Source organism: Lasioglossum baleicum, unplaced genomic scaffold (assembly GCF_051020765.1).
Source record: "Lasioglossum baleicum unplaced genomic scaffold, iyLasBale1 scaffold0238, whole genome shotgun sequence".
In the NCBI taxonomy this organism is placed as follows: Eukaryota; Metazoa; Arthropoda; class Insecta; order Hymenoptera; family Halictidae; genus Lasioglossum; species Lasioglossum baleicum.
In genome coordinates, this window is record NW_027469298.1 from 51,441 (window position 1) to 60,190 (window position 8,750).

Genomic DNA, 8,750 nt, shown 5'->3' on the forward strand with positions numbered 1-8,750 from the left:
TTGGTAATATTCTCCGACGGTTTGACCTTCTACTTTAATATTCATAGCGAGAATTAATTGAGATTATCTACTATTGACAAATATTATTGTGTAAAGTTTGCTGCATTGATATTTTCGGCTGGCTTTGTGGTGAGCTAATTTTATTATATATATAATATAAAATTTGTTCTACTGTAATTATCTACTGCTGACAAATTTTATTGCGTATAATTTGCTCTATTGATATTTTCAACTAGTGTTACTGTGAGCAAATTTTATTGAATGTGTAATATGAAAGTTTGTTCCATTGAAATTTTTTACTGTTGGCAAATGTTATTCTGCAAAATATGTTCTATTTATATTTTCGACTAGTGTTCTGGTGATCTAATTTTATTGCATATATAATATGGAAATTTGTTCTATTGACATTTTCTACTGTTGACAAATTTTATTGTGTAAAATTTGTTGTATTGATATTTTCTACTAGTATTGTGGTGAGCTAATTTTATTGCATATATGATATGAAAATTTGTTTCATTGAAATTTTCTACTGTTGACAAACTTTATTGTGTTAAAATTTGCTCAATTGATATTTTCAACTAGTATTGTGGTGGGCTAATTTTATTGCATACATAATATGGAAATTTGTTCCATTGAAATTTCCTACTGTTGACAAATTTTATTAAATTTAAAATATAAATAAGCAAATTATTAACCTTATAGATTGATAATCTATCGATATATTATAAAATAATATTTTATATGAAATTTATGTTTAATAATTAATTGTATACTATTTATGCAGTATAAATAATTAATCTTATACTATTTTAGACGAGTATTATAAAATAATTCATTATAAACAAGTAATTTTATACTGTTTTATTCGAGTAGTTTAAATCAATTTATTATAAATAATTTTATACTATTTTAGTCGAGTATTATAAACTAATTTATTATAAATAATTAATTTTATACTATTTTAGTCGAGGAGTACAAATTAATTTATTATAAACAATTAATTTTATATTATTTTAGTCAAGTGTATAAATTAATTTATTACAAATAATTAATTTCATACTATTTTAGTGGAGTAGTATAAATTAACTTATTATAAATAAATAATTTTATACTATTTTAGTAGTATTAATAATTAATTTTATACTATTTTAGTCGCGGAGTATAAATTAATCTATTTTAAACAATTACTTTTACACTATTTTTGGTCGAGTGGTATAAATTAATTTATTATAAATAACTAATTTTATACTATTTTAGTGGTATAAATAATTTTGTACTATTTTAGTCGAGTAGTGCAAATAATTAACTTTATATTATTTTAGTAGAGTAGAAAATAATTATAATTAAATTAAAATGTTAGTTTATTAAATAATTATAATTTGAAACATAATTTAATTAATATTTATATGTTTACTAATCATTTTGGAATAATTTATTTAAATCTATGAATATTATGAAAATATTTATTTAATATAGTTTATTAATTATTTAATTTATTTAAGGATACAAAAACTATAAAATATTAGACATTATTTATTTTAGTATTTTATAGGCTTATTTATTATTTGTATTAATTTATTTAAGGATACAAAACCTAGAAGTATTGAATTAATACAGATAATATTTATAGGTTTATTAATTATTTAATGCATTCAAGAATATTTAATCTATAAATATTATAATTTAATTTAATGTTATATAGTTTTATTAATATTATTTATAGGTTTATTAGTAATTTTATATTAATTCATTTATGGATATAAATATTGAAAACTTTTTAATATTAATAGGTTTATTGATTATTTAATTTATTTAAGGATAGAAAACCTGTAAATATTAAATGTATATAGTTTATTAATATTAATAGTTTTATTAATTATTTAATTTATTTAAGAATATAATATCTATAAACTATAATTTATTTTAATGTATTATAGTTTTATTAATATAATTCATTTATAGGTTTGTTAATTATTTTTTGTAATAATTTACTTAAGGATATATATATTAAAAATTTTTTAATATTAATGGCTATTAAATTATATATAGTAATTTCTTTAAAATTCATAAATATTAATAAGAAAAACTTATTTAATTATTATAGGTTTATTAATTATTTTATAACAATTTGTATATATATATATATATATATATATATATATGTATATTAATAAAATTTATTATAAGTCATAATTATTATAAAATTTTAGTTTATAAATGAAATATTCTTTTCACATAAAAGAGAATAAAATTAAATTAAAAATTTTAAATAGGATTTTAGTTATAATTTATAATATAAAATTTGCAATTTTAAGTTCAAATTTAAGTTTTAAATCTAAATTTTAATAAATTTTTAATGAAATATATAAAAATTTTATTATAGTTTCAATAATTAGTTAAACTAATAAATAATATATTTAATTTTATTTTAAATGTCAATATAATACAATAGAATTTAATATTCAAAAAAAATAATTATTTTGGTATTTAACTTCTGTAACTATTAATGAAAATTAAATTTGGAAATTAATTTTAATAAAGATGAAATTAGTGCCAGCAATAGCGGTTTAACTATACATATAAATTAATTAAATCAATTGAAATTATATATTTTAAATTTATCAATGAATGAAATAAATAATAATCAATTACATTTAAATTTAATTTTTAATTAAATAGATATTAAAAATTTTATTAAAAGCCAGAATTAGTTACCCTGTTATAGAAAATAATTAATTAATAAAATAATTAAATGTAAATTATTAAAATTAAATAATATTCCAGTCTCTTTATTTATATAGGGAAACCTGTTTCTCCATTTGATAATCCACGATAAGATATACTTGAATATTTTCTTTATGTATTGTTGTTTCTAGATTTATTGCAAATAATAAATAATAAATTTTTTTCAAATTTAATATAATATAAATACAAATCAAAATATAGGAAATTTAAGATAAAATGAGTTGGAATAATATTTAATTTTGAATAATTTAATTTTGATATTAATTTCAAAGAGTATTTAATGGTAAATATAAATAATTTTTTGTATTGAATATAATAAAAAAGATGTACAAATTGCCAGTGAATTTCATGTTAATATTAAAAAATTATTAATAAAATATCAATAATAGAATTGTCTAATAGGACAATTTTAAAAATTTTAAAAATAATTATTATTTACTGAAGGTAAAGTAAATAAGATTAAAATTGAAAATATTAATCTAATTATTCCTCCTAATTTATTAGGGATTGATCGTAAAATTGAATAGGCAATTAAGAAATATCTATCTGGTTTAATCTGAATTACTGTAATTATTGTATTAGCTATTTTAAAATTATCAGGATCTCCAAAATAATAAGGATATTGATAGTTAATAAGCATCAATAATGTTTGAATAATATTGAATCCTATTAAATCTCTAATTATAAAATAAGGACAAAAATAAATTTTATAAATATTTCTATTTGTTCCTACAGGATTTGTTGATCCTGTAATTTGTAAGATAATTAAATGCAATATTACTATTATTATAATCATTAATGGCAAAATAAAATGTAATGAAAAAAATCGATTTAATGTTGAATTATTAATTGAAAGTCCTCCTGAAATTCAATCTACTAATAATTGACCAATATAAGGAATTGCTGATGCTAAATTTGTAATTACAATAGCTCCTCAAAAGGACATTTGTCGTCATGGTAAAACATAACCTGTAAATGCTGTTATTATTGATAATAAAAAGATTGTAGTTCCAATATCTCACACTATATTTAATTTAAATGAATAATTAAACAAATTTCGTGCAATATGTAAATCTATTATTATGAAATAAAAAGATGCTCCATTTTTATGAATCAATCGAATTAGTCATCCAGAATTTACATCTTTTATTATTTGAGAAATTCCTATAAATGCAAAATTAACATTTGGACAATAATTTAATGATAAAATAAAACCTGAAGTAATTTGTATTAATAAAAATAAACCAAGAATTGATCCAAAATTTCGTATAATATTAATATTTATAGGTATAATAAAATCGATATTTATATAAAATATTAATAATATAAAAAATTATATAAAATATAAAATATTAATATTTGTATAAAAAATTAAAAAATAATAAAACATTAAAATTCATTTTTAGTTTTATTTGTTTGCCGTTTTATTACTTTTTAATTTCATATATTTATTCATATTAATTTATATTTTTTATTGTAAACATTTTTTTATAATGGATATTATTTTAACTGGAAAATATAAAGTAATAAGTAATATTATAATTATAAAAAATAATATATTAATATTTGAATAAATTTGTTTTATTTGAATTTTTAATAATAAATTATTATTTAAATTTAAATTTAAATTATTAAATAATTAATTTTTAAATAAAGAACAATTTATATATATATGTGTAAATTATTAATCAATTAATAAATAATCATAGAATATTAATTTTATTACATTTCAATTTTGGTAAATTTAATAAAGTAAGATTAAAGGAAAAAATAATTATAATACCTGAAATGTAAATATTGATAGATGTAATTAATTTATATATAAAAAATATATTATAATTAAAACAATAATTTAAAAAAATATTCATATGGAATAAATTAATTAAAATAATATATATGATATAGGAGAATAAAGATTATTAATTTCTAATATTAAATTTATAATTAAAAATGAAATAATTAATGATGTTAATTTATTATTATTATATTTATAGTTATTATAAATTATTTTTATACATGTATGTATATGTATACTATAATATTTAATCTAATTTTCATGAAATTGTTTATTAAGAACAATAGTTGTGGATTCAATAATAATTTTATTTAAAAAATTTTTTGAATTTAGTTAATATAAAAATATAATTTAGCTTTAAATAATTAATTATTATTATTAATTTACATAATTAACATTTTTATTAAACTATAATAATTATTGAAATAATAATAATTATTTATTAACATTTTTAATTTTAATTGAATGTATTTCTTTTACTATTTGAATATACTTAATTTGTGCTAATAATAGATGAATATATTTAATATATTTCATTTATTCAGTTAGAGAAGCAATTTTAGAATTATGTTTAATAGTATGATTAAATTATATATATGGTCATCTAAAAATTAAATTAATTCGATTAATTAATTAAAATTTTTTAATGAATGAATTATTAATTTTATTATTAATATTTTTGTATTTAAAATTAATTTAATTTTAAATTCTAATTTACTATTTTTAACAACTTTCTTTACAATGATAAAATTAAATTGATTAGAATTATGGTTCATTATTATAAATTTATGATTAATATTTTATTCTTTTAATTTATTAAATTTAATTTTATGAATTTTTTCTTCAACTTTTTAATATTTAAATTAGGAATATAAATTATGTTTGTTAATTAATTATATAATAATGATATTTATATATATATATATATATATATATATATATATATATATATATTATAAGTTTGGGAAAAAGAAATCCATTATTTTTACGTGAAATTCAAGACTTTATTTAACATGTTTTGCATTGTCCGATTTAGGTCAAATATGCACCATTTTGTTCTATAATTTGTTGCCATTTTAATGGTAGCTTCATTATGCCTCTCTCATAAAAGTCTTGGTCCTTATTAGCGAAAAACTCCAGCAATTGATTTTCACACTCTTCCATTGATGCCAATTTCTTATCACTAAAAAAGTTTTGCAATGCAAGAAAAAGATGGTAATCGCTTGGTGCGAGGTCCGGACTGTATGGTGGATGCATCAAAACTTCCCAACCAAGCTCCCGGATTTTCTGACGAGTCACTATAGAAGTGTGTGGCCTGGCGTTGTCCTGATGGAACACGACACCTCTTCTGTTGGCAAATTCTGGCCGTTTCTGGTCAATTGCTCGCTTCAGACGGTCCAGTTGTTGACAATAGATGTCTGAATTTAATGTTTGGCCATATGGAAGCAACTCGTAATAAATGATTCCTTTCCAATCCCACCAAACGCAAAGCAGAACCTTCCTGGCCGTTAGTCCCGGTTTGGCCACCGTCTGAGCTGCTTCACCGCGCTGTGACCACGATCGCTTTCGCATAATGTTGTCGTATGTGACCCATTTCTCATCCCCAGTCACCATCCGTTTAAGAAATGGGTTGATTTCATTACGTTTGGCCAAGGCTTCGCAGATGGAAATTCGATCCATCATGTTTTTTGGTGTTAATTGGTGTGGCACCCAAACATCAAGCTTTTTTTTAAACCCAGCTTTGTGCAAATGGTTTAAAACTGTTTTGTGGTCGATCTTTAACTCCTGGGCGATGCTACGACTACTAACATGCCGGTCCACTTCGATGATTTCAGTGACTTTCTCGACATTTTCGACGACGGGCCTGCCTGTGCGAGGGGCATCCTTAACGTCAAAAATACCCGAACGGAATCGACGAAACCAAAATTGCGCGTAATTAGCTGTTACAGTATCGGGACCATAAACACTATTCACATTTTCAGCCGCCTGACTTGCATTTTCGCCCTTATCAAAGAAAAACTGTAAAATGTACCGAATTTTCTCTTTGTTGACTTCCATCTTTAACGCCGTGTAACTCAGAACTGAATGGACAAAACAAAAAACTGCAAACGAATTCTTTTAGTGCGAACTGTTACCTTGACAACGAGCATAAATTTGAAATTGTTTGATCGATAATTTACGAGATATCGATCACTACAGCCATCTACCGAAAAAATAATGGATTTCTTTTTCCCCAACCTAATATTTATTTCCTTTAATTATTAATTTTTTTATTTAATATTTGTGGCTAGATTATTAATTATTTTTTTATTATTAATAAAGTGAGGTAATTCTGGAAATCGAATTTCAGCAAGATTTTATTTAATATTTCATACTTTATTTTTTTCATTGCTTTTATTATTTATTCTTTTATATTTATATATAAAAAATAATAATTTAAATTTAAAGTCAATACAATTAGCTTCTAATTATATTTCAATATTTATATTTATTTATACATTATTATCATTTTTACATAAAATTCCTTTATATATGATACGTTCTTGATTATTTGAAGCTTATATAGAAGCACCTTTTTATGGTTCAATAATTTTAGCATCAATTATATTAGAATTAGGAAGTTATGGATTATTACGATTAATATTTATTTTTAAATATTATTTTTTAAAAATAAAGAATTATATTTTAATAATTAGAATTTCATGTAAATTAATTTGAAGAAATATATGTTTACGTCAGTTAGACATAAAATTAAATGCTGCTAATCCTCCTATTATTCATATGGGAATAATATTAATAGGAATAATAACTTTTACTAAATTAGGTACATATGGTAGATATATAATATAATAATTTCTCATGGATTAAGATCATCTGGATTGTTTTATATAATTGAAATAATTTATAAACAAACAAATAGACGTTTATTAATAATTAATGAAGGTTAACTTAATTTAATATCTTCAATATCATTAATGTGATTTATATTATGTTCCTCAAATAGATTTGCTCCTTTTTCAATAAATTTAATTACTGAAATTTTTCGATAAGTAAGTTTAATTTATAAATATATAGTTTTATTATTAATATTATTATCATATTATTTATTAAGATTTATTTATTCAATTTACCTATTTTCATTTATTAATCATGGTAATTATTATTTTAAATTTAACTTAATAAATGGTAAATCAATTAATTATTTTACATTAATAATACATTGAATTCCTTTACATATTTTTGTATTTAATTTAATATTAATTTTAATTTAAATAATTATAAAATATTAATTTTAAAATTTAGTTTTATTAATAAAATATTAATTATAAATTATAATTAAATTATATATAAATGAATTTATTTATTTTTTTAAAGTTTATTTGTTTTAATTTAAATTTTTACTATTTATTAATTAATAACATTATTATTGTAGAATGAAATATTTTTTGATTGAATTCTATAAAATTTATTTTTATAATTTATTTAGATTCAAAAAGAATAATATTTTTATTTTTAGTATCATAAATCAGATCAATAATTTTATTATATAGAATTAGTTATATAAATTAAGAAAATTTTTAATTAAGCGATTTTTTTATTTAGTAATATTATTCTTAATTTCTATATACTTTTAAATTAATAGTTTTAATATATTAACTACTGTAATTGGTTGAGATGGATTAGGATTAATCTCTTATTGTTTAATTAGTTATTATCAAATAAATAAATCTTTTAATTCCGGAATATTAACAATTATTTTAAATCGTATAGGTAATTGTTCTTTATTAATATTAATTTCTATAATAATAATATTTAGTAGAAGAAATTTATTATTATATAAATTTAATAATTTATTAATAATTTTATTTATTATAATAATTCTTATTAATAGAGCACAAATTCCGTTTTGTACATGATTATCAATAGTTATAATAGCTCCATCACCAGTTTCATCTTTAGTTCATTCGTCAACATTAGTAACAGCAGGTGTATATTTACTATTTCGTTATTTAGAGTAATTTGAAATAAATTAAAAAAATTTTATTTTATTAATTTCTAGATGAACAATATTATATACAGGTATTTCCGCAAACTTTCAATTAGGTATTAAGAAAATTGTTGCATTTCCAACTTTAAATCTATTAAGTTTTATAATAAGAATTATATCTTTAAAATTAAAGGATTTAGCTTTTTTACATATATTTATTCA

General features: G+C 19.0%; 1 pseudogene; it reads right to left on the minus strand.

Annotated features, from left to right (window-relative positions):
* Positions 1–3,163: 3,163 nt before the first annotated feature.
* LOC143220144 (cytochrome b pseudogene) lies at positions 3,164–4,042 on the minus strand (annotated as a pseudogene).
* Between the last annotated feature and the right edge of the window lie 4,708 nt (positions 4,043–8,750).